The sequence below is a fragment of the Pan troglodytes genome, chromosome 15, assembly GCF_028858775.2.
Source record: "Pan troglodytes isolate AG18354 chromosome 15, NHGRI_mPanTro3-v2.0_pri, whole genome shotgun sequence".
In the NCBI taxonomy this organism is placed as follows: Eukaryota; Metazoa; Chordata; class Mammalia; order Primates; family Hominidae; genus Pan; species Pan troglodytes.
The window spans coordinates 103988573-103996215 of NC_072413.2; the positions used below are offsets into that span (position 1 = coordinate 103988573).

At 41.4% G+C, this 7643-nt stretch overlaps 1 pseudogene; it reads right to left on the reverse strand.

Moving 5' to 3' along the window:
• Positions 1-6055: 6055 nt before the first annotated feature.
• On the reverse strand, positions 6056-6801 carry LOC134808390 (immunoglobulin heavy variable 3-30-like; annotated as a pseudogene).
• Positions 6802-7643: the final 842 nt, after the last annotated feature.

Below are 7643 nucleotides of genomic sequence, written 5' to 3' on the forward strand. Positions count from 1 at the left end.
TTTCTATACCTTCTCTTCTTGTACCATGTCCCCAGTCAATTACAGATCTTTTTATGTAACTTTAAGTTCATTTTTACTTTATAGAAATTATAGAAGTGGAATCGTATGTATGCACTTTTGTTTGTTTGACTTATTTTACTTATTCAGGTACTTGTTATTTTAAGCATGGTGTTGAGTGCATCCAGCAGTACTTGATTGTAACAGTGGGTATTATTCCAGTAAGTGAATTTTCCACAATTTGTTTACCAGTTAAGCTGCTGAATAACAGTTGGATCACTTTTGGTCTCTGGGTATAATAAACAAAGATGCTACTTAGCTCAGAGAAATAACAAGCTGAGAAACACATGGTTCTTATTTTTACATAACATGAATAGCAGGCAAAGCAGAAAAGCTGCACACTAATCAATTTGCTTCAATACATCAGATAATTAAAGTTGGGAAGCTCTGTGTGTGTGTCAGTTCACGTGTTTTTGTGTGACAGAGAGAGAAGGCAGGAGGAGAGACCATGCCAAAGAGACCCTATCTGTTTTGACCATAATGTGTGAGGTACTCAAGTAAATACAGGGACTTAGTGCTTGATGGACAATGTCCACATAAGATGGAGAGGACAACTGGATGCACCTCCATATGGGTACATATTAGTATTTACATAAATGCCATTTTCTAATCATATCAACACTCAGACATTAGAAGAGATGTAGTGGAGGGTGTCTGGTGGTGAAATATGATGGTGAGAACAACCCACATCTACAGCCCCTTTTCTGCCCTGTTGCACTTGCCCTGATGCTGAGCCTTGATCCTGCTCATCCTCACCCCCAACAATCATCCTAAGCCCCCATACTGCCCCGAATGCCCCCTGCTGCTCCTATTCACCCCTGCAGGGAGGTTTGTGTCTAGGCTCACAATGAAGGCCCCTCATTGCGTCTTTTGCTTCAAAATGCATAGTTGTGTGTTCACTGGGCACAGAGCTCAGCTGTAAGAACTGTTTCTTGGATGTGGATATGGACTCTTGAGAAGTGGGTTGTAATTTGTGCTCCCTTCACAACCCATGCACCTGATCCACTCCTGTCCATCTTCTAGGGGCAAGCAGATACAATTCTAGTAGGAAACACTGGTCATGATGGGGAATCCAGAGACAGTGCAGGTGACGGAGAGGGTCTGTGAGGATCTCAAGCCAGAAGTGCACTGCGAAACATTGTTGTTGATGTTAACAGGTTCTGGACAACACGGTGAAATTCCCAAATACATGCATTTGTTATGAGCATAAAGAGCTCACTCCTGTCCAATTTGTGAGTCTCCTAGAACAATTCAGTAGATTTTGAGGTTAGATTAAAAAGTATTATCACATGTTCCTTTCCTCAAACTTGCAACCAAATAAAAAAGAGAAACTGCTGTTTAGAAAAATGAACATTGAATTATTACCACGGTGTGCGATAACGATGATTTTTAGAATAGGATTCACCTGTGATAACCTGAAGACTGTCCTAATTCTGCGTCCACAATTAGACCTGAGCAGCAATCACAGGGAGTGAAACACCTGACTCAGTGAAGCCGCACCTGGGGGGTCTCCGCAGGCCCTGAGTGGTACAGGAACAGCTCCTCCCTCAGACTCAGTCTAAGGAGAATTTCTGCTCTTTATCTGGGGAGGTGAGGGTGAGTGTGTGGAAAGTACCAAACTTGCTCTAATCAAGATCTCTGCACGTGGAAGAAACCAAAGAATAGGAGAAACAACTGGTTTCAGTTTAGATCGAGCAGTTTCTCATGAGAAGGGCAATACCATGTCTGGATGCCGCACAGAATTAAGAAACAATGAAAATGGGCTAAAGCTGAAAATTACAATTGTTTGCGATTGTGTTATTAATTATCTATGTCATCTGAGAAAATGAATTAAATCACATGGTTTTTATACAAAAATTAACAAACAGCGTGCTGGCCCTGAGAATGCACCTCCAATCCCTCCAATATCCAGGAGCCCAATAGACCAGGCAGCCAGCTGCTGCACTGCACTCTAACACCCATCACCTGTGTGTGCCAAAGACACCCATCCTGGGAGCTCCTCCCAGACAATGGCTGTGCACAGTGGAGAGATTGAGGCATGGCTGCTGCTGGGACACATGGGAGATCCTGATGGACAACTGTGCTCAGCGAGGCACCAATGGCCTTGCTGGACTTAGCTTGGACCACGGGGTCATCAGGGAAGCTCCATCAAACTCCCACCCTTCTCCAGCACTAGTTGTGGGTCTGGCATTGTGGGGTGGCAGTGTCTACAGACTCACCCGGCTCCTATGCATTTTTATGCCTCCAAAACTTACATCTGTTTTGGGGGCATATGAGAATATTTCCTCTTTTAAATTAGTTTTCTAATCCAGGGACCTCATGGTGGGCACAAAACATAAATGTACAGAGGCTCAGAGGGGAAATATTAGAAGCAGAGGAAACCACAGATCCTGAAGGAAAGCAGCCCTTACCCTCCCTCCATCTGCACCTGCCTTGGGGCTGCACCTGTTTTGGGAGTGCTGAGTGTCTCCTTTGGCCCAGACTCCTTTCTTCTTTTTGCAGGAAATTTTGTGTCTGGACTCACACCGATGTTTCCTCACTTGGGACCTTATGTACAGCCATACACAGCCATGTCCTCAGTTCTCTGACTGTTCATTTGCAGATACAGAGAGTTCTTAGCATTGTCTTTGGAGATGGAGAATCTGCCCTTCACAGAGTCTGCATGGTGTATCTGACTTCCATCATCTTTTCTATCTATTACTCACTCCAGCCCCTTGCCTGGAGACTTGTGAACTCGGCTCATTCAGAAGCTACTGAAGGCGAATCTAGAGGCTACACAGGAGAGTCTCAGGAACTTCCCAGGTTGTCTCAGGTCCTCTACGGGCTCTATCAGCTCCACGTCACACTGAACACCTGAAAATACACACAAATCCTGGTCAGAAACTGCCAAACATATCCACTGTTTCTCTCACTCATATCCACTCACTCTCACTCACTCTAGTTCCCTATGAGTCACCTTTTAAAATACCAATAAGAAAAATTCAGCTTAATTCACACCCCATAGTGAGTTCTCTGTGTTCAGTCCTGATTACCAAATGGAAACCCCTGGGAATCCCAGGGCTGTGGCTCTTCTCCCAGAGCTGCAGGGTCAGCTCTGGGCTTGTTTTCACCAGGAGAGGGGCCCTCCCTCCTCCTCTATAGCAAGCTGCAATGTGGGACGCCTGAGAAGAAGGCAGTGCCCAGAGCAGATGTCAGACTCCAGGAGGACTTTAGTGGCAATGGTAGCATTTGGAAAAATATTACTTATAATGTGACTGTGCCATAAAACTCATTTAGCAATTATGATTTTTGGTTTTACACATGTGTACAAATACAAATATAACTGCATTAAGCAAACTGTAAGAGATATAAAGAAATAGAAAACAACACAAAAATAACAGAAGACCTTAATACCTCATGACCATAATGTTTAGCTAATCCAGAAAGAAAATTCTTAATGTGCCTCTGAACTTGAACAACACTATTGAACAAATTTATCTGAATGATATTTACAGAACCTTCCAATGAAGAGTCACGTAATATACATCCTTCTCAAGCACACATTGAACATTCTCCATGATAGGTTATATGTTACATCATAAAATGAACCTTAACATTTAAAGAAGAAATGCCAGCCCTTCTGTAACTCTTTCAAAAATTGGTGAGGAGTCAACCTTCCAAACTCTTTATATATCTACAGTAAATAAACTTTATGTTTCTCAGAGATGACACTGTAAACAGTCACAGATTTGCATACAATACAATTATGTCTTGGCTATTTACAATTTACAGTAGTGGTTCTTCCTCTGAAAAATATAAGTACAAAACCTAAGTAAACAATGAGGTACTGCCATTTGGGATTTATTACGTGTCATAGCTTAAAGAACTGGCCTTTAGCAAATATTAAACAAATCAACCTGAATAAAATAGTCAATTAAATGACTTATTTTTTCTAATTTATTAGAAAAAATTCCACCAAGTTTCACCTCAAAATGGATTGCATAAGTCTAAAAACAAACTTAAAAATAAATAGGAAAGGTAAGCAGTTCTTCAAAAAGAATGGAAGAAAGGAATAGAATGAAAGCTCATAAACCAGGTTAAGTCATTCTGAATATCTTTTAAACAACATAAAATTCTGCCCAACAGAAAAGTGAAGAAAAAACTATCACCATTTCTCCACTGATAACATCTATTTTAAAGGTAGTCTGCCATATACCTTCTAAACTCTTTCTATGAGGCTACCATGAGAGTATTACCAGTAATAGACAAAGGCACCACAATAAAAGAAAACTACAGACCAATATCATTAGTAGACATGAATTAATCCCCAACAATAGTAAACTGAGCTCCAAAGCTTTTTAGAAGACCGTACACTGTGACCAACTCAAACTTCTTCCTGAGATGCATACTTGATTCAACATTCTCAAATCAACCAATTTGGTACACCACATTAAAAAACTAAAGAAAAAATATCTCAGTAACATTTCATCAGACACAGAAAAAGAATTTGAAAAAAACAGTTTCATTATAAAAACTATGAACAAAGTAGGAAGACAAGAAAACAACTTGAACATAATAAAAGCCGTTAAGAAAGGCCACAGCTATTATTACACTCAATAGTAAAAGGTTAGAATATTTTGGTCCAATATCTGTAACAAGGCAAGAAGAAAGCTTTAGGCATTTCACTTCCAGGCCTCAACATTTGTTAAAAACATAGAAAGTTCTGGCATAAATACCTACACAGAGCTTAGACATAAACCCACATATTGATGACGAGCTGATTTTTAGCATGAGAACCATCAATATGACATGGCTACATTGTAGTGTCTTCCAAAGAGGGTGGTATGAAAACCGGATTTTCCCATGAAAAGAATTAAGAATTTTAGGTTAGAATAAACACAAAAATTCACTCCAAATGCCTCAAATATCTAACTGAAATACCTGTAATTGTAAAACTCCCAACCCTCAAAAAATTAGCATCTTTTTCAGGATATTACATTCAAATCACCTACAAAAAAAGCAGAATTGAACAAGTGGGAATAGACTATGAAAAAGATTCTGCAAAGCAACAAAGTAACTACAACTTACAGAATTGGATAATATGCCATATATCTAAAAAAGTTTTAATGTCCAAATGTAAAAGAAACTTCTACAACTCAACAGCAAAAAGAAAAATAGCCTCATTTTTAATAATCAGTTTTACACCTTTAACACTGTAAGAACCTACAACTCAGGTTAATGTTTGTCTCCATGGGCAACGGTCCGTCTTTGTGTCTACTTAGCTGGACAATACTGTGTATTGATTTGACAAAACACTAATCCATGTGGTGGTGTGAATTTTTAACAGACGTTATTGAAACTGGAATCGGTTGACTCTATGTTAGGTAGATTATCATTGATAACCTGCTTGCCCTGTTTCCATCAGAACAGAACTGGAGAAGGTAAAACTCCATGCTGATTAAGCAGCTTCAGCTCTTTTTGAGACTTCCAGCCTGCACTTACTGATGGTCGGCCCTGAGGATATTGGATGTTCCAGCCATCCCCCAAAATTGTCATCCCCTACATCTCACAGGGAAAACATCTTCCTTTTGCAAAAAGCAGGAAAAACAAATGGAAAAAGGAGAAAAACGACGAAAAAAGAAAGTTAATGGATTAGGAACAAAAGAAGCACCAGATCGCTCCTGATACTGATTTGCATACTTTCGTGTCCGGAGGAGGATCAGACGTGAAATCTGTGAGGTTCTACATGACGCTGACCCTGGTTCAGCCTCTCTATTGTCTGTGACCAGGACCCGTAAAGACTGTTCCAGTCAGGGAATCTCACTGAGGTCCCTGTCCTGGTTCTGATTGGAGAAGACTCACCGGGAAGCCCTGAGGTTACTCTGGACTCTGATGGTTGTGACCATGGTTGAGGAATTTTCATCCGTGTCAGCGTCAATCTGCATTTTGTGCCAGGGAGAAAAGGTCCTCATATGCATAGAGAAGACATTGTTAGGAATAGTTTTCTAAATTTAAGAGGTTCCCTGGGGAACCGTCAGAAGAAGACAAAGTCCCACATCCTGACAGGAAACGCCTCCATCTGCACCTGCCTCCGGGGCTGACTCTGAGCAGTGGCTCCTGAGCGCCCCCTGCAGCTGATTCCCCCCAGCGTTCCTGCAGGGAGGTTTGTGTCTGGGCTGTCACTGACTTCCCCTCACTGTGTCTCTCGCACAGTAATACACAGCCGTGTCCTCAGCTCTCAGGCTGTTCATTTGAAGATACAGCGTGTTCTTGGAATTGTCTCTGGAGATGGTGAATCGGCCCTTCACGGAGTCTGCATAGTATTTATTACTTCCATCATACGATATAACTGCCACCCACTCCAGCCCCTTGCCTGGAGCCTGGCGGACCCAGTGCATGCCATAGCTACTGAAGGTGAATCCAGAGGCTGCACAGGAGAGTCTCAAGGACCTCCCAGGCTGGACCACGCCTCCCCCAGACTCCACCAGCCGCACCTGACACTGGACACCTGCAAACAGAAGGACACCGTTATCAGAAACTGCCACACAAATCCAGTTTTTCTCACTCATGTTCACTCACACTCAGTCTCTCTATTTCTCCATGAATCACCTCTTAAAAGAGCAACGAGGAAAACCCAGCTCAGCCCAAACTCCATGGTGAGTCCTCTGTGTTCAGTGCTGATCACCGAATGGAAACACCGCCGACTTCTAGTGCTGGGCTCCTCTCCCAGAGCTACAGGGTCAGGGCTGGGCTGGTTTTCATCAGCAGAGGGAGGGCCCTATTTGCATGTCCCCCACGATATAGCAAGCTCTGGGGTGGGACATCTGAGGAGAGGCTGGGCTCAGGGCAGATGAAGTGTCCTGGGGGAAACTGGTAGTAATTCCATCATTCAGGAAAATATAGTTATATATTATATGCTTGTGCCTTGATTAACACTTAGCTCTCATAACTTTCTTTTATTCTTACATATTTACACAATATATTTAATGCAGGCTTCAATGTTATATTTTACAGGAGATAATTTACATAGAGAACACAGCAGTTGTGCAGTGTGTCTAAGATAACACATCTAAAAATTTAGTCCTATTACCTGGGACTGTGCTCTAACCTCTGGAGGAGGCAGCTCCCCTGAGACAACTCCAGGGCAGCATGGCCCATGCCTAGTGAAGTCTGCAGGATTCCCCATCTGTTATGACAACTTTCTGTTATTTACCTAAATACGCAGAGTGAACCACGGTTCATGTGTATGTTTTTGGAAGTCAGTTATATTCCTTGTGTTAATATCGATCTATTTATTGCTGCAATTCAGTCAAATATTATCTCATCAGTTTCTTTATTGCTTTATTTGAGTGTAATTAATAAATAATTCAAATTTATGGTGAATGATTTGAAAAATGTAGACCTATGTTTGCAACCATTTACTCAGCACTTCAATCAAGGTTTGAATAAATTAATCCCTAAATCTTTCTCTTATTCCTCTGAAATTTAACTCACATCCCCATTACTCCCAATAGCATATTCTCAGAAACATTTAAATCTTCTCCATGTTAATTTATAATAGTGGCATCTCCTAAAATTTCTACAAATGTATCACGTAAAATTTACTC